The sequence below is a fragment of the Ambystoma mexicanum genome, chromosome 3p (genome assembly GCF_040938575.1).
Source record: "Ambystoma mexicanum isolate Mex_15411 chromosome 3p, UKY_AmexF1_1, whole genome shotgun sequence".
Lineage (NCBI taxonomy): Eukaryota > Metazoa > Chordata > Amphibia > Caudata > Ambystomatidae > Ambystoma > Ambystoma mexicanum.
Genome location: NC_090925.1, coordinates 676,020,546 through 676,046,628, shown reverse-complemented (window position 1 = coordinate 676,046,628; position 26,083 = coordinate 676,020,546).

The following is a 26,083-nucleotide window of genomic DNA, read 5'->3' as shown; positions in this document are numbered from 1 at the left end:
GGCTTTAGATGCACTGAGCTTCTGGGGGAAGGAGAGGAAGGGAAGAATACTTCTGAGGAGGTGCAGTTGGTAGTTTGACTTCTTAGAGACATCGGAGATATGAGGAGAGAAGGAGAGTGAGGAGTCAAAGATAACCCTGAGGTTCTAAGCCAAGGAGATGGGAGTGTGAAAACAAAAAGAAGATATCGAGGCTGAGTACCCCAAAAGGAAATACACCGAACACGGGTTACAAAGGAACATACAAAGATCTTTATTTTATACTGAACAGTTTCAAAGGACAAATCAACAGATAGCTATCGGCCCTCAGTACAACACAGCGAACTCCAGCGTGGTTCGGTGTGCTCATTGAGTGCGACTGTACATTAGAATAGTCGCACTTTACATACCTTCAAAAACTTGATGTTCAACCCATTTCCCTGTTAATATTAGTTAATGCATTACGGATCTAGGGTTCGTGCCGAGGTCGTACATTAGGGTTTACCTTTAATGTATTCACTAACAAGCCTTAAAAATAACAGTATATCTTAGGATTTCATGTTAAGCCTTCTAAACATTTTTATACAATGTAGTCAAGCAAGTGTTCACATTTCAGTATTTGAATACATTGGCCCTCATTACGACCCTGGCGGAAATCGAAAAACGATAGCGGAAATGCAATACCGCCATCGAATAGCGCTCGGTGCGACTATGACCCGTCACCGCAAAGTACGATGCCATTAGCGACACCGTAGTGAACGCCAACGCTAACTGCACCAAGTACGCGCGCGCGCGCCATGCCAAACCGTAAATACCACCATGGCGCAACGGTACGCGAATTCCGACCCTAGCGGACATGTACCTAACGCCATCAAGCACGGCGGAAAGTACCATTCCGCCATGGCGAGAAGTACGGCATCGCGAATCAACCGTAAACGGCCCCACTGAGTGCCTGTACACTGCTCCCTGCCCACAAAGTACAACTCCCCGTAGGTGCAATGAAGTCACAATGCAACCAGTGAAATGTACAAGTCACCCATGCATGCCAACGAACAAAAGAATCACAAGAGGGGCCAATGGGAGCTGCAGGGCACAGATGGCACGAATACAGAAGCCATCCCAATGGACATGACCACAGTCCCCCACCAAGAAACGCACGCAAACACAGGCACCTGCGACCAGCAATATTCCGAAAATCACATCATTCCACCAGTCCACCTGGCTGACCGGCATCTGTTACACAAAACCCAATCCCCCGCCCCTGAGCATGACAACATTCAAACAGTCATATTGGCAGCCCCCATCCCTGACCTCACTGGGCTTCATAGGCAAACGCGCCCAGCACAGTACCACGCAACTAAACTCCGAAGCTGGAACCCAATGCAGATCTCCTCACAATACATCGCTCCCCAAATAGGAATATGCCACATCACTTGCAAAGAAGAACGCTACACGGCCCATATCAGAATAGAAATTTAATGCACAACAAAATCACCAAGCCCATACAGCCATTAGGCCATGAACTCCAAAACACATTTCACCATTGTGGGCTGCATCCGCAAGAAATGACCAGCTACTACTTGTGTGACGCCCTGTTCCATCATGGTACACAGAGCCACATTCACGTACGAAAAGGCAACATGGAAGCGCACAGAACCGCAGGGCCGTCCCAATGGGGAGGCACTAGTCCAGCTGAAAGGCCGAAATGTTGCTCCGAGCCACTAGTACTGCGTAAGGGCATGTGGCCCATTGGCGATCGTCCTATAAGATCGTAATGCTGCTCCACTGATTAACACGAAGCAGCAGGTGTCGGGAGTAAAAGCCATCTGCAGGAGTGGCATACAGATGGCAGTGGCAAAAGGGGAGGAGATACCTGTCAACCAAAAGAAAAGAAAAAGAACAGAATGGCCATCAGAACTACATTCGAACAACTCACTTCAATGATCACACTAAATCCACAGCCATATGCATGCTAGCCCACTCCAAAGGATCATCACCACCCCAAAACCACTTGCGACTCATAACCATCTATATCGAGGTGCAAACACCATCACAAACGAGTGTACCTGTGCATGCGTCTGTGAAAACAGAATCCATCAGATGGGAATGTTAACGTGCATGGACACAAGTGTCTGAAGGCGCGTCGAGACAGGGAGGGCTCAACAAGGCCAGATAGACGATGGTCCCACTATGGCAGCCCTGCATCACATAGCGCAGGGGAGGCGGACAGATTCCAAGAAGCCCTGTACATGGCAAACTCTGTATCAAATCATCTGCCCATGCATCCATTCATCATTCCCTCATCCCGGTATAAAAACGCCTGAATATTTACTCACATAACATTAGAAATATCCATTGAGTCTGTGCGTTATGCAGGCTGCAAAATCCACAGTGCCCCAGCCCGGAATTCCAGTGTTGTGAAGTAACATGTATTTGGGAACGTCCGGCCTCATCGCCCACGTCGCTATTGCGCATCCCAAACTATTCATATCAATCATTGCATCCTCGCCATGGCCCCTGTCCCTGAACGTTATATTTGCAGTCAGACTGTGGGCATCTCCTCGCCGCTAGCTGAAAACCGAAAGCGCCGCCCTTCGAATTCCTCATTTGCAACATCACGTCGAAAAGGCATCTGTGGCCGTTTGAAATCACAAATTAATCCATCTAGTGCGGCTGTGTGTGAAAATGGCAACTGCCTTCACCCACAAATGGGACGCCCCGCCCGTCGGTGCAACTCGGTACAGTGATGCATGAGGGCCCACCGTTACTCGAGTACTACGTTCCACTGACCCTTCACAAGTCTGTTCGCGACTGCAAAGATTGTATGTGAAACAATGGGACCATAGCCGAATGTACATATCAACCAATGTTACACGGCCATCGGGTACAAATACATGATTGCAATAGCAAGATGCCATTACTCGAATTGCAGCGTTGTGTGCGGGACATGCTCGGCCAAAGGGGAGAGCAGCTTGCACAGGTGGAATGAATCACCACAGGTGGAGGCCATACAGCCTGAAAACACATAAATTGCACACCCAGTCTCCTCCCACAACCACACCCACTCCGAAATGCTACCGGCAGGACTCGCGATGTTGGCCCTGGGGGACCTGATAGCACTGCAAGTACTCCAACTCCAAGAAGAAGACGAACACCAACTACAACCGGCCGCACGGAGGAGACGCAGGAGGAGGAGGAGGGCAAGGCAGGGCCAGCAAGGGCCGCCAGCACAGCCACTACCACCACGCAGGCAGCCCGCAATCCCACGCCTCCGAGCACATCCGTTCAACCTCACTGCTGAGCAGATCCACACCCTCTACCGTTTGGACCGGGACACCATAGCCGCCATTGTGGACATGACACAGGCTGACCTTGTCAGCATGATAGATAGCCCAACCGCCATCCCACCCCTACTGAAGGTGGTGTCTGTACTCCACTTCCTGGCCACAGGCACCTACCAGCACACAGTCGGACAGTTGCATGGCATTTCTCAGCCACTGTTCTCACGGACACTATTGCAAGTGCTCGATGCCCTCCTGCAGCACGCAGACGACTACATCTCTCTACCACGCTCGGAGCAGGAAATTACCAACACAAAAGTGGGATTCCATGCACTTGCCGGCATACCGGGTTGCATTGGTGCCATCGACTGCACCCATGTGGAATTGGTCGTCCCACATGCCATGGAGGCCCAGTACCGCAACCGAAAACAATTCCATTCCCTGAATGTACAAATGGTGTGTGACTCCAACAGGATCATTACACATTGTTGTGCCCGATTCCCTGGATCAACCCATGATTCTATGGTCTTGAGGAACTCTACAATACCACGCTACATGGAGCGACACGCAGAGAACAGATCCTGGCTACTCGGTGAGTCTCATTTCATGCATGATGATGTGGGGTATGTGATTCGGCAATGACCTGGCAGGAAGGGGGGGGGGTGTGCGTACGTAGCAATGGCATTCCACATCATACGTTTATCGTCCACATACAGGTGATGCTGGATATCCACTGAAGAGATGGCTCCTCACACCAGTCCGGAACCCACGGGACCAGCATGAGGAGGACTACAACCATGCCCACTCACGTACCCGTGTAGTCATTGAACAGGCATTCGGCCTACTGAAGACTCGTTTCCGCTGCCTCAGCAGGTCTGGCGGGGCACTCCTGTACCGCCATGAGAAGGTTGCAAAGATGGTGATGGCATGTGTCATGCTCCACAACATGTGCGTACGTAGAAATGTGCCCATGCCCCCTGACGCAGAACTGCAAGCACCTGAAGATGGTCATGATGAGGGTGGGGATGTGGCAGCACCTCAAGGAGTCTGCGAGGCACCGGAGGGCTGTGACATTTGCAGCATCTCATTGATGCATGCTTCTAGCACTCACGCCTGGTGGCTGATACATGGACACGGTACTCGTGGCACTGTGTGTGTCTGGTACATGCACAATATGGACTGTACGCCTATGATGGCCTAGTACACAAAGATCATTGTCCACACATCTCATTGGTTGATCGTGCATTGTTTATGGCATATGTGATATCATGTTGAACACCCTATCGACCCGCCACCCAAGTGAGCCCAAAACACCCCCTCCACCCTCCTACCTCCCCCCCGAACACCAGTGTCCAAAGATGCTCATCGTCAGTGGGCAGTCGCTATTGCAAGCCCCCTCTGCGGGTATCAGGGGCACCCCTGCCTGTGGAGCGCAGGTTCCTCCCAGATCTACGTTGGGGGCTGCCCTGGACGGAACTTGCAACGGATGATGTCTCTGCCTGCTCACGTCCATGCATGTCCCTAAGGGTTTGTGAGAGCTCAGTGAGCACACGGCGCACTGCGGCAAGTTCGGCACATACGTCTTTGGACGTCGCATGCAGTTCCTCCCTCAGGCTCTCGGTGCTTCTCTCCATTTGGACTCTCAGGCTCTCGGTGCTACTCTCCATTTGTACTCTCAGGCTCTCGGTGCTACTCTCCATTTGTACTCTCAGGCTCTCGGTGCTACTCTCCATTTGTGCCCTTAGTGTCTCTGTACTTCTCTCCATTTCTGCCCTAAGTGTCTCAGTTGATGTTTCTATGTCTGCCTTAGTGCCCCCACATTCATCGGCATGGTCCTTGAGGAGCGTGGCCAGTTGCTGCTGTTGCACGATTAACTGGTCGAGGGACTGTTGCCTCTGCTGGGCCATGGCCATTTGCGGTGGTGTCACAGAGGGGCTGGTGACCTCATGTTGCCTTGCCACAGGGCTTGTGGGGGATGGCCAGTCGTCGTCTTGTGGGTGCCCCTGCGTGGTATCCTCATGGTGTACGGGATGGGACAGACAGGGGGATTGGGACAGGTCATGGATGGATCTGACTTCGACATCCCCGTTTTCTGTGTCGGAGCATGCTGCCATCAATGGGGTGTCACCTATGGTGCTGCTGCCACCAGAGGCAGTGCCTTCTGTGGCATCCATTGGGGGGACCTGTGGTGGTGGTGTTGTGGGCATGCTGGCTGCTGGGGTGCCTGTTGATGTTCCCTCCTCTGTGCTGCCACCTGATTTGTGCTGCTGCCGTGTCTTGATCCGTGCAGCTGAGGTGGAGGGTCTTTGGCCGTTGGTCTTGGCCCTCTTTGCAGGTGTGCTGGTAGGGGTGTCCTGATGCTCGTCGTTTGGATCGGACCCTGTGGTGGAGTAAAGGAGGGCGAGGGTTATTAATGGGTCTGTGGGAATTGGAATGGCATTGTATCACATGCATTGGGGTGGTACCTGAGGGTGATTTGGGTCGGGGCCTTGGAGGTGCTTTCATTTGTGTGTGGAGTGAGGGTGCAGTTGTTTGGCAGCCTGCAGTTAGGGTGTGCCTGCTGCACGTGTAGTGGGTGTTTTAGGGGTTTTTAATTATTTATGTATTTATTGTGAGTTTTAAAGTGCGCTATCAGGCCAATGTGTGTGGACGTTCTCCTGGACATGTGTTTCTGTTGCACTATGGGGACACATGGTACTTCACATGATTGGAAATTGTGGATTTAGCATTGTTTTATTTGGGCCACCTACCTGATTCTTCGGATGTCTGCACTCCTTTCTCCATCCCTCCGACTCCCTCTATGCTCTCCATTCCAATGGTGGAGGCACAGATTTCTTCCCAGGGGGTCAACTTGATGGGTGATTCAGGACCTCCCCCGGTGGCTGTGGCAATGTTGCGGTTGGCAGAAAGTATGCTACGGACGCGTATCCGCAGGTCGTCCCATCGCTTTCTGCATTGCTGTGGGTTGCGGGGTGCGGTCCCCACCGCACTTACACGCTGTGCCACCAGGGCCCATATGGCCTTCTTGTTCGCAAGTGCCGTCCTGGTCATTTGCGTGGAGAAGACGACGGCAGCATTCTCCTGGAGGGTCTCTGTTAGCACGGTGAGTTCCTCACGGGAGAAGTGGACCTGCCGCTTTCGGTCGCACGCTTTCTTCGCTACTTTTCCCATTTTTCTTGGTTTCGCTAGGGTGGATGACGGGTTGGGGTGTGTCTCAGGGTAGTGTTTTTAGTGGTTGTGTGGATTTTGTGGTTTTATAGGTGTACGGCGGGATGTTTCCCGTTCCGGGCCCATGTTTTTACTTCCGTTTCCGTATATTTACGGTCACCGTACTTTCCGGTTGGCGCTCACTGCGGTGTCCGCTAAGATGGGTGGCGGTATTGCACCTAGGGCGCCGTACGGCGGCGGTGTGGGCCGTTTTGGGGTCATTTCCGCCATCGCGGACTTTGCACTTCCGCCATGCCGTGGTGCTCGTGCCCGATGGGTCGGAATGGGCCGCACTTTGCTCCTTCGTGCAATGGCGGAAACGCTATTTACGCTGTGGCGGTCCGGTCAGTCACTTTCCGCCAGGGTCGTAATGAGGGCCATTGTGTTTAACATATGCTTATGGATTAGCTTCGTTGGTGCAAGCAATCCTCTACACACAGGTCAGCGAAGGACAAGGTCTCAGTTCATGACCCAAACATGTAGCCTGCAGGCAGGTTATACATTAGTTTATACACAGAGGTCAAGACAGCCATGTTGCTTTCGAAATTAAATTATCCACCATCTTAAAACACAGGGTGACTTTAGAGGGAGAATCTAAAATGGTGGATTGATCTAAAATGGCGGCTTACACTGATCTAAGGTCAAGACCTTGCAACGTGGATATCCTCACAAGTGGCTTATAAGCAGCTTGGCGTAGGCCAATATACATATATTCATACAGTATAGGAGGCACAATATAATTTCCCGTTCGACAAACCCTCCTTTTGGCCTATGCCAAGCGCTAAACTACTTCTGGGCACTTTACGAACAATTCCACGTCTCAATAGCCATACAAATAGCTATTGCCATTAGATCGTCTATCAAAATCTCTTCCAGCACATACTGTTTGGAACCCTTATCTGGGGCATATACCTTGTGTCCTATTGTACCTATCGCTTGTGCGCAACATCCCACTAGCATCGAACATATACTAGGTAAACACTGTATACAGCAACAAAGAAACAACAGAATTCCCAAAATGATCAGCAAGACCGAAAGCACCTTCCAACCCCAAGATCGCAAGAAGTCCCAGAACCAAGCGCTAAGATCCCAATTTCCCTCGGGAACATGCACTTCTGAACTAAGGACGTGCAGATTCTGTATTGCCTTGAAGATAGTTGGGGAGGAATCTGGCACGAAAACACAGCAAGCGGACCCCACTAATTTACACACTCCACCACGTTCAGCCAGAATGACATCTAATGCCATCCGGTTCTGAAGTGCTACTAATCTTATTGCTTTCTGTTCTAACGTCATATTGTATAGTATGTCCGTGGTCCGGTTGATGGTTCTCTCCAGTACTCTCGCTAGTCTCCTGATGTCTTCAGAGTTTGCTATTTGTCCCCAAAATGGCGCAAGGGATTTCGCTACGTCCCCCAGAACTGCTGCTGGATTATCACCATTCTCATCCCGTCGTGGATGAGCCTTTGAAATCTCTACAGTACCGGCTATGAATACCCCGGGTAACAAGATCCCTAAATAACAAGTTCCCTGCTAATCCCTGGGTAACCATGGAAATGCTACATTACCGCAAACGAAGTAGACAGGTTCGCCTACATACAAAGGTCTGTCTTCCCCAGTCAAATTCGCAACGTTGGCACAACCTTTAAAATTCCCCATTGACTGAGTACCATTCCGCTGTACGCAGAAAGAAACTGAATCAGGGCTATGGTTAACAGTGTAAGATGGAGGTATGGCATCCTTATTGCCTATAGGAGCCATCTTAAAAGAAATCAAAGATTGAAAAGGACGAGACAGTCTATCAGAAGGCCTAATAGAAGAAACGTTGAGCTTGCTCCTATTTGGGAAATGCGAGCATCCCAAAGGCGTAAGAACACGTTTCTCAAAATTATTCAAATTAGTACCATCAAAGTTCCCCGAGATGCTATCGTTCCAACGGCCAAAGAATAGTGCTCTAAGAGAAGCATAACAAGCAGTTGTCAAAGGTAAAGGATGAATATACCAGTCTAGCTCCATATCCCTGTTTTGCGGTAAATGCGAGCAGACCCAACAGTTGGACCTATTAAAAATGGCATGTGTAGCATTCATGATGAGTAACAAGGTATTGTTATAATATCTTTGTCTATGCTGGAAGTCTCGATGAGACAGAGTATGCAAATGCACAAAAGGGGCAGGGACAGTGGGTACATTTTCAGTCTGTAACAAGGTTTTGAATGGATGCACCTCTTCCAGGTGCCAAAGACTTAGCACAGTTACTATTATAAAACCAATCGAAATTATAAAAAGACAGCAGTACGTTTTCGGGGCCCAAACAATGTGTCCATTCTCACTGCTAGTCACACGATCATTTATCAGTCCTGTACGCGAGGTAGCGGTTGCAGGCATTGCAATCTTCAAACGAAAACCCCCAATGTTATTTGCTGGCGACCTCCGGGCCGAGCGACCTCTTAGTCCTTCCACAACCCAAGCCAACAAAATCCCCTTTTCTCAAACAATTACTTGGGCAAAAAGCAAGCCCTTGATGAGTTTCCTTTCTTCTTCAAATGCACAGCCGAACCGTGCCGTAAGTCTATTTCCTTGGACGCAAATTGTACCTTGTTGTCCCCGGTACTGATTGATCCGAGAACTATGTGTTGCCACTTCCCGTTGAAAGCGACGTATCAAGAGCAAGTGAAGATGCAAGATCTGCAACAACAGTTTCCGGAAACGAAACTTTTAGAGAGTGTGGAGACAAGATGGCAGGTTTCCCAGGCCTTACAGGCTCAGAGAGAATCTCTGATGCACTCTTGTCGTTGTTTACTGCTTCGGGATCGTTGGTTGCAGTATTAGTGAGGGGTTCTGTTTCTTCTGTATCGTATGGCACTGGGTGAGGAAGTCTCTTGACATGCGTCGCGTGGATCGAATGTTTTCTGCCTGCGACACGCACCGCAGTCTGTGTGACCAGCAGGACCTGGAGCGGGCCCCACCACCGAGGTGCAAGGCAAGAAGAACGCTCAAAGGCCTTGGTTAACACCCAATCTGCAGGTCGGATGCTATGACCTGGGCCCTCGTATCGTACAGGTAAAACCTCCCGCACCTGGTGATAAATCAAATTCAGGTTTTTAATCAACTGGCCACAGCAATCTGAAAGAAGTACATTTTCAGCATTCCTTAAAGATCGATATTTCGGAAGGTTCCAGATATTCGCAGGTCTCCCCATGACCACCCCAAAGGGAGAGAGCCCAGTCTTAGTTTGTGGGGTTGTACGCATAGCTAGTAACACGATCAGTTAGACGTCCGGGCATTTTAGTTTAGTGCTGGCACACGTCTTAGCGAGCTTGTTCTTGATGATGCCGTTGTGTCTTTCTACTAATCCGGCACTCTGAGCATGTCTGGCCGAATGGAACCGTTTGTCAATTTGTAATGCCGCACATATCTGCAGAATTACAGCAGCGACAAAATGTGGACCATTTCCGACCAGATGACTCTTGGTAGCCCAAACCTAGGAAAATATTCTTTTAACATAGTTTTTGCAGTAGTCATGGCTGTAGCGTCTTTAACAGGAAAAGCCTCAATCCATTTGCTAAAAGCATAGATGACAACTAACAAATATTTCAAGTTATTACATTGTTCCATTTCGATAAAATCAAAGTGGATAGCCTCAAAGGGGAAAGAAGGTGGACCAAAACTTCCCCTCTGAGTTGATGTTCCTTTTCCCACATTGTGCTGTAAACAGATCATGCAGTCTTGAACATAGCACTGAGCTTTTTTAGAGATTTTGTCATTTGCCCAAACTTTCTCCAACATTTTTGTAAGATTATGGGCACATATATTGGTAGGGCCATGAGCCATGACGACCATCATCATCACATATGCCTCTGGAAGTAGCCATTTCCCTTCAACTACATCCACCCAACACCTATCATCATCAAGTTTCCCCAAGCCTTCTGCCCATTTCTTGGACTCTTCTAATGTGGCATCGGCTTGGATATCCCTTACGGAATCAACACCCTCATCCATTGCATAGGCATTTACAGTCTCCCTTGAAACGTGCATTTCTGCAGAGAAATTGGTGGCAGTCTGCTTAGCTATCTGATAGCGAAAGCATTCCCTTTTCCTATATCATCTATAATCTTTCGATGTGCTGCACACTTTATGACAGCTAACTGAGTGGGAAGTGCGAGCGCTGAGAGAAGTTGTACTATTAGGGAGCCATGCTGAATCTTTGTATCGTGTGAAGTTACGAACCCTCTTTCTGACCAAAGTCTACCAAAGTTGTGAACCACCCCAAAGGGATACTGACTATCAGTATATATGTTTACTGTAAGCCCTTTAGAAAGTTCACAAGCTCGGGTCAATGCTATAATCTCTGTGGCCTGCGCGGAGTTATGCATGATTCTCTTGGTTTCCACGACCGTGCTTAATGTGGTGATTGCATAAGCAGCTGTGGCTGTACCATCCGGAAGTTTGAAGCAGGAACCATTGCAAAACAGCTCTCCTTGTGGATTATTCAAAGGAGTGTTCTTGAGATCAATTCTACCCTTTGTCTCTTGTTCGGTAGTGTACAAACAGTCATGTGACTCTTCGTCACTGCAAGCAGTACCTTGCGGGAAAGGTAAGAGTTCAGCTGGATTAAGAACACAACACCTCTTAATTTGTATGTGGGGAGCAAACAAGATCAATTCATATCTTATCAACCGTGCGGAAGTGAGGTGTCGCGTTTGAGTTCTGTTCAATAGAACATCTACAGAGTGAGGCACCATCAGGGTTAGGTCATGGCCTAGGACCATTCCCTCACTCTGTTTTACAGACACAGCAGCGACAGCTCCCAAACATCTTGGCAAAGTGCATGCTACAGGATCAAGGGTGGAAGAAAGGTAACCGCATGGCCTATTCTTCTCTCCATGTGGATGGATTGCCTGTCAAACTAAGAGAAAAAACCTCCATCAGAGTATTCAGAAAGGGCTTGAAAACCCTCTTATTTAATTAAATACTTCTGATTAGAACCTTGATTTTGCTGATTTCTGTTTCCTGTATGTACTGCAAGTAGGTGTTTTTATGTCTATGTTTTGTCTAATTAGTGCCCTTAAGCCTCCCGGTCAGTGTCCGCGCTGTACAAATCATAAATAAATAAGATGGGTGAGGGATGTTGTTTTCTTTGGGGAAGGTCTGCTTTCAAGTGCACGAGTGCCTGGGAGTTTATCATGCTCTGACATGGTCGATGTTTCAGTCTGAGGGCACAATGAGCAAATTGCAGGGGGGGTTGGTGCAAAGTCTTCTCTGAAGATCTCGCTGACACCCTGCTGTTAATACTTTAACACATCAAAGCACAGAATGTTGAAGTGGATCCTGGAGAGAAGTGGGAGAAATTGAAATGATTAAAAACAGAGTGGTATTTTAACACCCTTGGATAGGCGAGGAAGGGCAGCATGCTGTACTTTTTTCTAGTTTCTGGATATGGCCATCAGAGTTGTGCATAAAGAGAGCTGCCATGGTCCAGGCGGTGGGTCATCAATGCTCGCATTTTCAGAGGGCCGGCATCCAAAGCGATCATAAGGAAACTCTGGCTCATGGGTGCTGGGCTCATGTTGGGTCCCAGAAGAAGCCTCAAGGTCTTCATTTCATTTTAATCACCACTGCTTTTCCAAAGAAAGTACATTAGCAAATGGAATCATTTTTTCCTGGCTGAAGATTGGCTCTTGAAACTTGAATCTTACTCCTAGAGCTGCTGAGTTTGAGGCTGGTGCTCATCCACGCTCTGATTTCTTTGAGGCACCATGACACCACAGTGAACAGGTGTCGACTACTTAAGGGTGGAAGTGCCAGGCCCGGGCACCTGAACATAAGATGCAGCAGCAGCAAACTATGTCCATCGCCACCGATAACTGCTCTGATGGGAGCAGGAGTTCATTACCTCAGGTTTCTCTGTTTGTTTGCAGAATTTAAGAATATCTTTTTAAGCCTGATCTGGACCCCCTTCCACTAAGGGAAGGTTCTGAAACCGGTACTGTGGTCCACCGTGATGAAGGTGGCTGAAATACCAAGCTCTGTTAAGAAGGAAAGGGCCCCATCTTCATTGCTCACCCAAAAATATGTTGAGGGCTGATTCAGCGGTGTGGAGGGGGAAAAAACCAGAATGGGACTGGTCCAGAGTGGCATCATTCAAAATATGAATGGCAGGGAGGGTAGCATTGCTCTGGGAACTGGTAGGTAAGATTTTCATAGAAATGGTAAATCTTCCTGACATGTGTCAACCCCAGAACGTTTTGTTTTACTAGTGGGATATGTTTTCCTTATACCTCTGTGAGTGGGAACCTTTTTCCACCCCCACATAATGTTTTACTCTTTTTATGGGTGTCTTTTCTTAGACTCTCCATAGTGTCTTTTTAAAGTTATCCTCTTTAACAACTTTTTGGCAATAAGTGCTTATTGTTGCTGGGTTGCCCTAGGGGCACCCCTTTTACTTTCTCTGGCTAACCTTGAGAGGACTACAATTCCCAAGGGTAGAAAGGATCTTTGGATCCCTTTTACATTTTATTTGGTGAAACCAGCACACCCCACCTTACGAGGAGTGGGGGAGATACAATGTATCCCCTTTCACACTAAAACTGTAACACTTCTGTTACAGGGACAAGCTTACCTTCAATGGCTGGTGGCATTGATACCTTGTATTAATTTGGTGTACCTTTACCGCGGGCTGTGTTCACAGCTGCAGTAAAGGTACCTAAGGGTGCTCATTTTACCAAAATGGCCCCTGTCTTGTTTTTTCACCATTTTAGTGCTTCTTGTCCTTTCTTGTTCCTACCCCTGACATCCAGAATGGGAAATTCGTTTGTGTAATTTTTATCTTCGGCAGCAGTCCCCTGGACTCCCTGCCCAGGCTCCAGTCTGTCTGTGAAGGCAGGAAGCGAGGGAGGAGTCCAAAACTCTGCAACCCTTTGTCTTCCTTCTTGCATGAGTGGGGACAAATCCCAGTGGGGGGCTGGCTGTCCTGATTGGACAACCAGACAGCCCCTTGTTGTAAAAGGTAGGGGGGGGAATGCAGAGGTTGTGTTGTAATTCCTGTTAAATACTGCAAACCTGGAAGCTGAAGACAAGTCGACCACTGGAACCAAAACCGAAGAGGATGATGAAGAAAAAGTGGCTGAAACGATTTCCTGCGACTGCAGAGCCTGCTGTGTAACCAGAGCTTGCTGTAGCCCTTTCTAAAAATTGGCCTGGGGACTCGGAACAATGACCCTGACCCAGAGCCTGGTGACACCCACTAGTCTCAAGAAGACCCACATTTGGAGCCATCCCACGCATTGCTGCGACCTTGCGGGGCTGCAATACCCCAATACCCTGGGAACTCAAGCCATTTTTCGGTGCACAGTCTCCCGAATTGCGTATCTTGCTGAAACTTCGTGGGCATCCTGGTGTATCTACAAAGACACGAATCAAGTTCAAAAAGTCCCTTCACCAGAATGCTGAATCTTTGTAATGACGAGAATCCGACTGCGATATTCTGTTTTCTTCGGTGCTCCTGTAAAAGGTGCCAAATCCACAGAGCTGCATCCAGCCATGAGGAAAACCTTGCCTAGAGCTTTCTCTTTTGATCCCTGATGCAAAGTCCCTTCCAAGGTCCTGTTTTCAGTCATCCACTGACTGGGTTTTTGGCTGCAGATCCTGAAGTTCTCCTGCTGCAAACTGTTTGTCAATGCTGAGGTACTGTTTTGGCTTGGGTATGTACTTACCTTAAACCTCTTGTGATTCCTGTGTAGTTGTGGGAGTTTTCTGTGATTGGTAGGCCTCTCGTTCAGTTCACCCAGTTCCACTGCTGGAATCCTGTCTGTGAAGCCTCTGGATCCTCTTCTAACTCTCGAAGTAAAATACTCACCTGTTTGAACAGTCTAATTAAGGAACTCTGACTTTTGCTACTTAAGAGCCTATCCGTACACTGTCTGTTGGACACTAGATCCTAGTGACCCCCCTTCTGCCACTGAAAACACTCATGCTCCAAGAATAAGGGAAAGATGTTTAAGGGATTGGATCTTTTTCCTAGAAAAGAGAATAAGTGTTTAAAAGTGACTTACTTGTAAATGAGTTAGTTGGTAACTGTAACTCTGAGAGTGAACAGCTATAAAAGTTCTTACTTACATTGGATGTGTGATGCACTATTCTCAAAAGTATGTTAACATCTTTCTGTCCTTAGAAACAGTTTTGCCATTATAATAGAAAGTAGATGTAAAGGTATATTACTCACCTGTGATTAGGTTGTGCCTCTTCCCAAAAGTCATGTGTTGGTTTCACCAGATTATTCCTGTTAGGATAATTGTATGAGTGTCCCCCAACTGGATCTTGCTTCCCCTGACTAGCTCCTAGGCCTGTCCAGAATAAGTCTGCACTAGGTGTTACATACCTAGAATAACTTGGAGTCATTCATAAAGTGTAGCCTTGGATTTTGCTTTCCCTGTGCTATCTAAAGACGTGTCTCAGCTCCATAGACATTGTTCAAATTGACTTTGGCTGTCCTGGCTGCCTGCAGACTCTTCTAACCCATTGGCTTTGGTTCTAACTGTCCCTCATAGGTGGTACATAGGTTTAACTTGTATTGCTGGGAAAGGTATAACCCAGAATTGATTGGGAGATTGAAAAAGTATATGGGTTTTACTTACCTTGAGTTCGCTGTGTGCCATCCAAAAATAAGTTACAGGGGATACTGCTTATCTCAATCTGTGTTTCACTGATCTCAAAAGCACCTGTCTTTGAATATTACATCCTTAGGTTTTGCTCACCTAGTATGCCTGTGTGTTGTCACAAAAGTAGTTATAGGTGTTTACTGTACCTAGAAGAGGTGTTCCACTATTCACAATACATATATAGCTGACTGCTTATGTGATTTGTTCACAATAGGTCAAAAGAACACCGTAGAACAAGCAAACACTGACCAGAGCTTGGTGTAAAAGAGATATAATTATATATTTAAAAACACATCTAGTAAAACACACTGGCACTAATATCAAGCAGTTCAAAAACACGGTCACTAAAAGATATACACTCCCTTCAATGATTAGTTAGACAAGTCTTAAGTAAAGCAACACTCATTTTCAGACAGCGGTGAGCGCTTAACGAAGATGGCACTCTGATCAATCGGTTTAAAAGGGAGAGAAAGGCAGAGCAAAGATAGAAACAGATCCCAACACTTTCGGAAGAACACAGTAGGAGAAGAAGGCAGGTTAAAACCATAAAGTCAAAGTTAACAAGGCCGGACCCACTTTAAGAGGCTCCGGTCGAAATGTGTCCAAGGTCACACGGTTCAAAGTGCCCAAAAGTCTCGCAATAAGTTCAGAAAGAGTTGGACCAAAAAGAAAGGGACCAGTTAGATGATCAAGGCGGCCAACCCAGTCCAGAAGGTTAAGGGATTATTGTTACCTTGTAGCAATCTTTAGAAAGGGAGACCTGGCGGACACGGTACCTTAAAATGCTGAGAACGCTCCAGCGGGGGCAGTTGTTCCTGGCAGCCGGTGCAAGTCGGTGCTTCGTCCGGAGGAAGAGAGGATCTCGTCGGGGAGGAAAGCAGGAGTCAGTTGCACTGCCAGGGAAGAAACCAGCCGCAGAGCTCTCAATTAAAAGGAGCGGTCCTTTTATTCACGGTCCAGTGGTAAGTGGCTATCCGGTTGCCGGGCAGCTTGGCACGGGCAATTCGACCACAAGACGTCCTGGGATGCGAGAAAGGAAGGTAAACTGGTTGTGCCCACCAGTCAGGGGAAGAAGACTCTCCAGCAGGGAGATCTCCTGTGTCGTTGGGAAGTGGTGAGTCGATTCAGCAGGGCTCCACCGGTGGTGTTGTCGTAGCAGGTCGGCTCAGCTTCTCCCTCGTCGGATTTTCAGGTCCTGTGGCGACTTCTAAAGTTCCAGTCCCAAAAGCCCTGCTTTTATGAAGCACACCCCCATTCACTCAGCCTAGCTGTCAATCAAACATGCTAAGTGGTGAGCCGGCCGGCTCACCACTTGGGCCAATCACACAAGAGTGCGACTTGAGTTACCAAGGTAACTCAGTCCAGGGTGCCTAAACCCCCTCCCGCACCCCCTGTGGTATCCAGATAGAGTGGCACCACTTTTGGAGTTACAGAGGCGAACACAAATCCCATTTTAAAACCGAGTTCTGGCAGAAAATACCAATCGGTGAATTAATATTAAATAAATAAACCAGCGGTATGTTAGAGGCTATGTTAAAAAGCATTAGCCTCGAACAATGGGAAAATCCCATAGAGATATATTCGCGGTTGAATATAAAAAGTAGTATCCACTGCCACCAGCCAAAACTCGACGGGGGGGACGGGACAGTGTCCCCTCAAATAACAGACCCAGGGGCAATCGAATTGCCCCTACCAGTACATCCACAATATGATGGTTTGTACTGGTTCTGTTAGTAATTTGGGACTAGTAAAGCCAATGGTGACTTTACATGCCCTGGGAGACAGTAGTCAGTCCCAGGATATGGAGTCTATGGTGGGGGGTCACTAATACGCCCCAGTGTTACTGCACGGAGGGTGCGGTGTAACACACATAGAAAAAAACATATGAGACCCTATGGAGTAAAAGACCCCATAGCCCATGAAACACATTAACATTCAAAGGAACACCATAAATTATGTCCAAGAGTGGGAAAAAAAGAGTCTCACTCTTGGCAAAAGAAAAAACAAACTCCAGAAATCCAGCAAAGCTGCTGGGGGACTCACTAGGTTAGGAAATTCAGCCTAAACAGAGAATTCTCCCTAACACTCGCCCCCCCCGACCCCAACTAAGGGACAGGAGGATTTAATCTACTCCTGGATGACTCCTGGATGAATCTCATACCTCTAGTCGATGACATACATCCTTGAGAGACCATCAGCATTTTGGTGGTGTCACCCTGACCTGTGCTCAATGGTAGAGTCAAAGGTTTTCCTTTGTAAGCTATATGACCTTCAAACCCTTTGAGGAACATCAGTCTTTTTAAAGTTATAGGGGATCTGGTTGATCAGTCCCTCAGAAGTTGTTACACCTTCTGAACCTGTGTTAGGCTTTTTCAAGAGGTCCTTATAAAGGATTCCCTTAGATCTAGAGGGGCCTCCAGAGGTCCTCACCACCTCTCTGTTGGGAGAAGGTTGGGTTTTAGGCCTCTTGGTTGGAGGGGATGGGGATAAGCAAGGTACATGCTTCTCCTTCCTCTTAGATCTACCTTTACCTACTTTAGGAGTTTCCCCCTTAAGACTAGGAATTGGGTTGGAGTCTTCTCTGGAAGGTCCAACAGTCTGAAGGTTTTTGGCCTTAGACTTTTCTTTTCTGGTTTTCCACCAGCACTGAGAATTACCAGTTCTCTTAGGCCTAGTTACGGTTCCAGTAGGTCTATCTACCTTTTTTTCAGAAGCAGGGGGAGTCACAGACTCTATAACTGGGGGAACACTGATGGAGCTTGGTTGGGGCTCCCATTTCCCTAACATTTTAGCCTGAATTTTGCCTGGGTTAGAGGTCAACTTACCAACACCAGGGCTTGTCGTGGGGGTCTCAGTAGAGGTTCCCACAGGCTTAGAGTGGTTCCTTAAGGTGGCCTCTCTAGCCAATTTGGTTTGGTTCTGGGTCTCCATACTGGGAGGCCTGGGGGTACTGGATACTACTCCTAGAGTTCTTAGATCATTCCCCAACAGGACTCTCCCAGGCACCTCAGTCTGAACACTGACAGGAATCAACACTGTCATGTCATTACACTGAATGAGGGCTGGTAGAATTGGAACCATTTGGACAGGGCCTCCAGACATCTTAGTGGGACCTTTGGGTGCCTTAGCAACATCCTCAGGCCTGAAAAAGCTTTCATCCACTACTGTTCTGCTGGCCCCAGAGTCTTGCCTGGCAGGAGTATCCTGGCCATTGACAAGAACACTGTCCATATAATAAACTTTAGGGTTTTCTGGTATGGAGTTGTACACACTCCTATTCTGATCACTAACCAGACCCATGGACTCTACTGTTACACTTGCTTGAAGACCCAAAGGTTCTTCAGCAAAGACTTCAAAGTGAGCACTAGCCATTTGGACTTCCTCCTCAGGAGTGAAGGCTAAGGAGACTGTGCTGATCCCTGTAGGTTTACCCTTACATGTGGGATCTCCTTTGATGTGGTCAGTTGCCCCACAGAGATAGCATGTTCCAAATGCTCTCTGGAAGGGTGGCTTGGCCTGACCTCCTTCTGGTTTGTGACCAGAAGGTACACTAGCCTGTTGTGGTTTACCCTGGGGCTTACCCTGGTTATTTTGTTGTGTGGGGCCCTCTTTGGTTTGGGAGGTATTAGAAATCTCTTGGTTCCCTTTTTGTGGCTGCTTTCCCTCATCCTTTTTCTGAGTGACCCCTGAATCCTTGTGGGTGGCCCTGTTGGCAACCCACAAGTCAGCAGCCTTAGCTAGCTTCCTGGAATCTAATTCCTTTGAATCAGCTAGGTGCTGTCTGAGCTCAGGAGAGCAGGCATCATAAATTGACTCCAACATTGCAAGATTCTTCATTCCTTCATAAGTGTTAACCATGTAACCCTTACTCCATCCCTCTAGGTTTTTCAAACTTTCACTCACCCAGGTAGCCCAATGGGTACCATCATGCTTTTTGAGGGTCCTAAACCTCTAAAGGTACTGGGAAGGCGTCTTCCCAAATCTAGCTATTAAAGCTAGTTTCACACATTCATAATCCTTCTTATCCACCTCCCCCAACTCGATTACCGCATCAGTTGCAACAGGGGGAAGCCTAGAGAACATCCAGAGAAGTAACTCATTCCCTGTGATGTCCTGGAGCCCATGATTACACTCAAAGGCCCTCATTACGACCCTGGCGGAAATCGAAAAACGATGGCGGAAATGCAATACCGCCATCGAATAGCGCTCGGTGCGACTATGACCCGTCACTGCAAAGTACGAAGCCATTAGCGACACCGTAGTGAACGCCAACGCTAACTGCACCAAGCACGCGCGCGCGCGCCATGCCAAACCGCAAACACCACCATGGTGCAACGGTACGCCAATTCCGACCCTAGCGGACATGTACCTAACGCCATCAGGCATGGCGTAATGTACCATTCTGCCATGGCGAGAAGTACGGCATCGCGAATCAACCGTAAACGGCCCCACTGAGTGCCTGTACACCGCTCCCTGCCCACAAAGTACAACTCCCCGTAGGTGCAATGAAGCCACAATGCAACCATTGAAATGTACAAGTCACCCATGCATGCCAACGAACAAAAGAAACACAACAGGGGCCAATGGGAGCTGCAGGGCACAGATGGCACGAATACAGAAGCCATCTCAATGGACATGACCACAGTCCCCCACCAAGAAACGCACGCAAACACAGGCACCTGTGACCAGCAATATTCCGAAAATCACATCATTCCACCAGTCCACCTGGCTGACCGGCATCTGTTACACAAAACCCAATCCCCCGCCCCTGAGCATGACAACATTCAAACTGTCATATTGGCAGCCCCCATCCCTGACCTCACTGGGCTTCGTAGGCAAACGCGCACAGCACAGTACCACGCAACTAAACCCCGAAGCTGGAACCCAATGCAGATCTCCTCACAATACATCGCCCCCCAAATAGGCATATGCCACATCACTTGCAAAGAAAAACGCTACACGGGCCAAATCAGAATAGAAATTTTATGCACATCAAAATCACCAAGCCCATACAGCCATCAGGCCATGAACTCCAAAACACTAATCACCATTGTGGGCTGCTTCCGCAAGAAATGACCAGCCACTACCTGTGTGTCGCCCTGTTCCCCCATGGTACACAGAGCCACATTCACGTACGAAAAGGCAACATGGAAGCGCACAGAACCGCAGGGCCGTCCCAATGGGGAGGCACTAGTCCAGCTGAAAGGCCGAAATGTTGCTCCGAGCCACCAGTACTGCGTAAGGGCATGTGGGCCATTGGCGATCGTCCCATAAGATCGTAATGCTGCTCCACTGATTAACACGAAGCAGCAGGTGTCGGGAGTAAAATCCATCTGCAGGAGTGGCATACAGATGGCAGTGGCAAAAGGGGAGGAGATACCTGTCAACCAAAAGAAAAGAAAAAGAACAGAATGGCCATCAGAACTACATTCCAACAACTCACTTCAATGATCACACGAAATCCACACCCATATGCATGCTAGCCCACTCAAAAGGATCATCACCACCCCAAAACCACTTGCGACTCATAACCATCTATATCGAGGTGCAAACACCATCACAAACGAGTGTACCTGTGCATGCGTCTGTCAAAACAGATTCCATCAGATGGGAATGTTAACGTGCATGGACACAAGTGTCTGAGGGCGCCTCGAGACAGGGAGGGCTCAACAAGGCCAGATGGACGATGGTCCCACTATGGCAGCCCTGCATCACATAGCGTAGGGGAGGCGGATAGATCCCAAGAAGCCCTGTACATGGCAAACTCTGTATCAAATCACCTGCCCATGCATCCATCCATCATTCCCTCATCCCGGGATCAAAATGCCTGAATAATTACTCACATAACATTAGAAACATCCATTGAGTCTGTGCGTTATGCAGCCTGCTAAATCCACAGTGCCCCAGCCCGTAATTCCAGTGTTGTGAAGTAACATGTATTTGGGAACGGACGGCCTCATCGCCCACATAGCTATTGCGCATCCCAAACTATTCATATCAATCATTGCTCCCTCGCCATGGGCCCTGTCTCAAGGACATAGAACAATAGAACGTTACATTTGCAGTCAGACCTGTGGGCATCTCCTCGCCGCTAGCTGGAAACCGAAAGCGCCGCCCTTCGAATTCCTCATTTGCAACATCACGTCGAAAAGGCATCTGTGGCCGTTTGAAATCACTAATTATTCCATCGAGTGCGGCTGTGTGTGAAAATGGCAACTGCCTTCACCCACGAATGGGACGCCCCGCCCGTCGTTGCAACTCGGTAGAGTGATGCATGAGGGCCCACCGTTACTCGAGTACTACGTTCCACTGACCCCTCACAAGTCTGTTCGCGACTGCACAGATAGTATGTGAAACAATGGGACCACAGCAGAATGAACATATCAACCAATCTTACACGGCCATCGGGTACAAATACATGATTGCAATAGCAAGATACAATTCCCCGAATTGCAGCGTTGTGCGCGGGACGTGCTCGGCCAAAGGGGAGAGCAGTTGGCACAGGTGGAATCAATCACCACAGGTGGAGGCCATACAGCCTGGAAACACATAAATTGCACAGCCAGTCTCCTCCCACAACCACACCGAAATGCTACCGGCAGGACTCGCGATGTTGGCCCTGGGGGACCTGATAGCACTGCAAGTGCTCCGACTCCAAGAAGAAGACGAACACCAACTACAACCAGCCGCACGGAGGAGACGCAGGAGGAGGAGGAGGCCAAGGCAGGGCCAGCAAGGCCCACCAGCACAGCCACTACCACCACGCAGGCAGCCCGCAATCCCACGCCTCCGAGCACATCCGTTCAACCTCACTGATGAGCAGATCCACACCCTCTACCGTCTGGACCGGGACACCATAGCCGCCATTGTGGACATGACACAGGCTGACCTTGTCAGCATGATAGATAGCCCAACCGCCATCCCACCCCTACTGAAGGTGGTGTCTGTACTACACTTCCTGGCCACAGGCACCTACCAGCACACAGTCGGACAGTTGCATGGCATTTCTCAGCCACTGTTCTCACGGACACTATTGCAAGTGCTCGATGCCCTCCTGCAGCACGCAGACGACTACATCTCTCTACCACGCTCGGAGCAGGAAATAACCAACACAAAAGTGGGATTCCATGCACTTGCCGGCATACCGGGTTGCATTGGTGCCATCGACTGCACCCATGTTGAATTGGTCGTCCCACATGCCATGGAGGCCCAGTACCGCAACCGAAAACAATTTCATTCCCTGAATGTACAGATGGTGTGTGACTCCAACAGGATCATTACACATTGTTGTGCCCGATTCCCTGGATCAACCCATGATTCTATGGTCTTGAGGAACTCTACAATACCACGCTACATGGAGCGACACGCAGGGAACAGATCCTGGCTACTCGGTGAGTCTCATTACATGCATGATGATGTGGGGTATGTGAATTGGCAATGACCTGCCAGGAAGGGGGGGGGGGTGTGCGTACGGATCAATGGCATTCCACATCATACGTTTCTCGTCCACATACAGGTGATGCTGGATATCCACTGAAGAGATGGCTCCTCACACCAGTCCGGAACCCACGGGACCAGCATGAGGAGGACTACAACCATGCCCACTCACGTACCCGTGTAGTCATTGAACAGGCATTCGGCCTACTGAAGACTCGTTTCCGCTGCCTCAGCAGGTCTGGCGGGGCACTCCTGTACCGTCATGAGAAGGTTGCAAAGATGGTGATGGCATGTGTCATGCTCCACAACATGTGCGTACGTAGAAATGTGCCCATGCCCCCTGACGCAGAACTGCAAGCACCTGATGATGGTCATGATGAGGGTGGGGATGTGGCAGCACCTCATGGAGTCTGCGAGGCACCGGAGGCCCGTGACATTCGTCAGCATCTCATTGATGTATGCTTCTAGCACTCACGCCTGGTGGCTGATACATGGACACGGGACTCGTGGCACTGCGTGTGTCTGGGACATGCACAATATGGACTGTAAGCCTATGATGGCCTAGTACACAAAGATCAATGTCCACACTTCTCATTGGTTGATCGTGCACTTTTTATGGCATATGTGATATCATGTTGAACACCCTATCGACCCGCCACCCAAGTGAGCCCAACACACCCCCTCCACCCTCCTACCTCCCCCCCGAACACCAGTGTCCAAAGATGCTCATTGTCAGTGGGCTGTCGCTATTGCATGCCCCCTCTGCGGGTATCAGGGGCACCCCTGCCTGTGGAGCGCAGGTTCCTTCCAGATCTACGTTGGGGGCTGCCCTGGACGGAACTTGCAACGGATGATGTGTCTGCCTGCTCACGTCCATGCATGTCCCTAAGGGTTTGCGAGAGCTCAGTGAGCACACGGCGCACTGCGGCAAGTTCGGCACATACGTCTTTGGACGTCGCATGCAGTTCCCCCCTCAGGCTCTCGGTGCTTCTCTCAATTTGTGCCCTTAGCGTCTCTGTACCTCTCTCCATTTCTGCCCTAAGTGTCTCAGTTGATGTTTCAATGTCTGCCTTAGTGCCCCCACATTCATCGGCATGGTCCTTGAGGAGTGTGGCCAGTTGCTGCTGTTGTTCGATCAACTGGTCGAGGGACTGTTGCCTCTGCTGGGCCATGGCCATTTGCGGGGGTGTCACAGAGGGGCTGTTGTCCTCATGTTGCCTTGCCACAGGGCTTGTGGGGGATGGCCAGTCGTCGTCTTGTGGCTGCCCCTGCGTGGTATCCTCATGTTGTACGGGATGGGACAGACAGGGGGATTGGGACAGGTCATGGATGGATCTGACTTCGGCATCCCCGTTTTCTGTGTCCGAGCATGCTGCCATCAATGGGGTGTCACCTATGGTGCTGCTGCCACCAGAGGCAGTGCCTTCTGTGGCATCCATTGGGGGGACCTGTGGTGGTGGTGTTGTGGGCATGCTGGCTGCTGGGGTGCCTGTTGATGTTCCCTCCTCTGTGCTGCCACCTGATTTGTGCTGCTGCCGTGTCTTGATGCGTGCAGCTGAGGTGGAGGGTCTCTGGCCGTTGGTCTTGGCCCTCTTTGCAGGTGTGCTGGTAGGGGTGCCCTGTAGCTCGTCGTTTGGATCGGACCCTGTGGTGGAGTAAAGGAGGGCGAGGGTTATTGATGGGTCTGTGGGAATTGGAATGGCATTGTATCACATGCTTTGGGGTGGTACCTGAGTGTGATTTGGGTCGGGGCCTTGGAGGTGCTTTGATTTGTGTGTGGAGTGAGGGTGCAGTTGTTTGGCAGCCTGCAGTTAGGGTGTGCCTGCTGCACGTGTAGTGCGTGTATTAGGGGTTTTTAATTATTTATGTATTTATTGTGGGTTTTAACGTGCGCTTTCAGGCCGATGTGTGTGGACGTTCTCCTGGACATGTGTTTCTGTTGCACTATGTGGACGCATGGTACTTCACATGGATGGACTGTGTGGATTTGGCATTGTTTTATCTGGCCCACCTACCTGAATCTTCGGATGTCTGCACTCCTTTCTCCATCCCTCCGACTCCCTCTATGCTCTCCATTCCGATGGTGGAGGCACAGATTTCTTCCCAGGGGGTCAACTTGATGGGTGATTCAGGACCTCCCCCGGTGGCTGTGGCAATGTTGCGGTTGGCAGAGAGTATGCTGCGGACGCGTATCCGCAGGTCGTCCCATCGCTTGCGGCATTGCTGTGGGGTGCGGGGTGCGGTCCCCACCGCACTTACCCGCTGTGCCACCAGAGCCCATATGGCCTTCTTGTTTGCAAGTGCCGTCCTGGTCATTTGCGTGGAGAAGACGACGGCAGCATTCTCCTGGAGGGTCTCTGTTAGCACGGTGAGTTCCTCACGTGAGAAGTGGACCTGCCGCTTGCGGTCGCACGCTTTCTTCGCTACTTTTCCCATTTTTCTTGGTTTCGCTAGGGTGGTTGACGGGTTGGGGTGTGTTTCAGGGTAGTGATTTTAGTGGTTGTGTGGTTTTAGTGTTTTTATAGGTGTACGCCGGGATGTTTCCCGTTCCGGGCCCATGTTTTAACTTCCGTTTCCGTATATTTCCGGGCACCGTACTTTCCGGTAGGCGCACACTGCGGTGACCGCTAAGAGGGGTGGCGGTATTGCACCTAGGGCGCCGTACGGCGGCGGTGTGGGCCGTTTTGGGGTCATTTCCGCCATCGCGGACTTTGCACTTCCGCCGTGGCGTGGTGCTCGTGCCCGATGGGTCGGAATGGGCCGCACTTTGCTCCTTCGTGCAATGGCGGAAACGCTATTTACGCTGTGGCGCTCCGGTCAGTCGCTTTCCGCCAGGGTCGTAATGAGGGCCAAAATGTTTTAACCAATCCAACACATCCAACTTAGGTTCATACATACCCACTAATTCCTTAGGCATTTGGGGTCTTTTGGGACTGGAACTCCTAGAGGAACCAGAGGAGAGAGAAGCATATTCCACAGACAACTTTTTCATTTCTAGTTCATGATTAAGCTCTATTTCTCTGAGTCTCAACTCAGCTTGCTTCTGCTCAGCCTGGGCATTCATTCTTCTGAACTCTAGCTCTTGGTTTCGTTCAGATTGAGCAATAAAACGTGTGTACTCTAATTCAAGCTTCATTTTGTCAAGTTCAAAATAAGCAGGGTTACATGTAGGACCTGGTATAGGCCCAGTAGGTACAGTAGGTAAGGCAGACAGAGGCTCAAAGTGGCTAACTTCATTAGGTTCACTTTCCTCTTCTGACTCATTATCAAGACTTTGATTCAGATCAATACCATCACTATTTTCTACATTTGCTGGGGGGGTAGATTCCTCTGTACCACCCAGACTTTGGTTTTCTAACAATCGTTCTACAAGTTCCATTTTCTTGCCCTTCTCAGATAGATTCTTATGTCTACACAATACTTTTAAGCAATCAGCAGTTTTGGCAGACAATGATTCTAGGGTATAACTCTCCCGAGCAGACATAGTTAGAAAATCAGCTTTTTAGTGCTAAGCTTTGTGGTTAG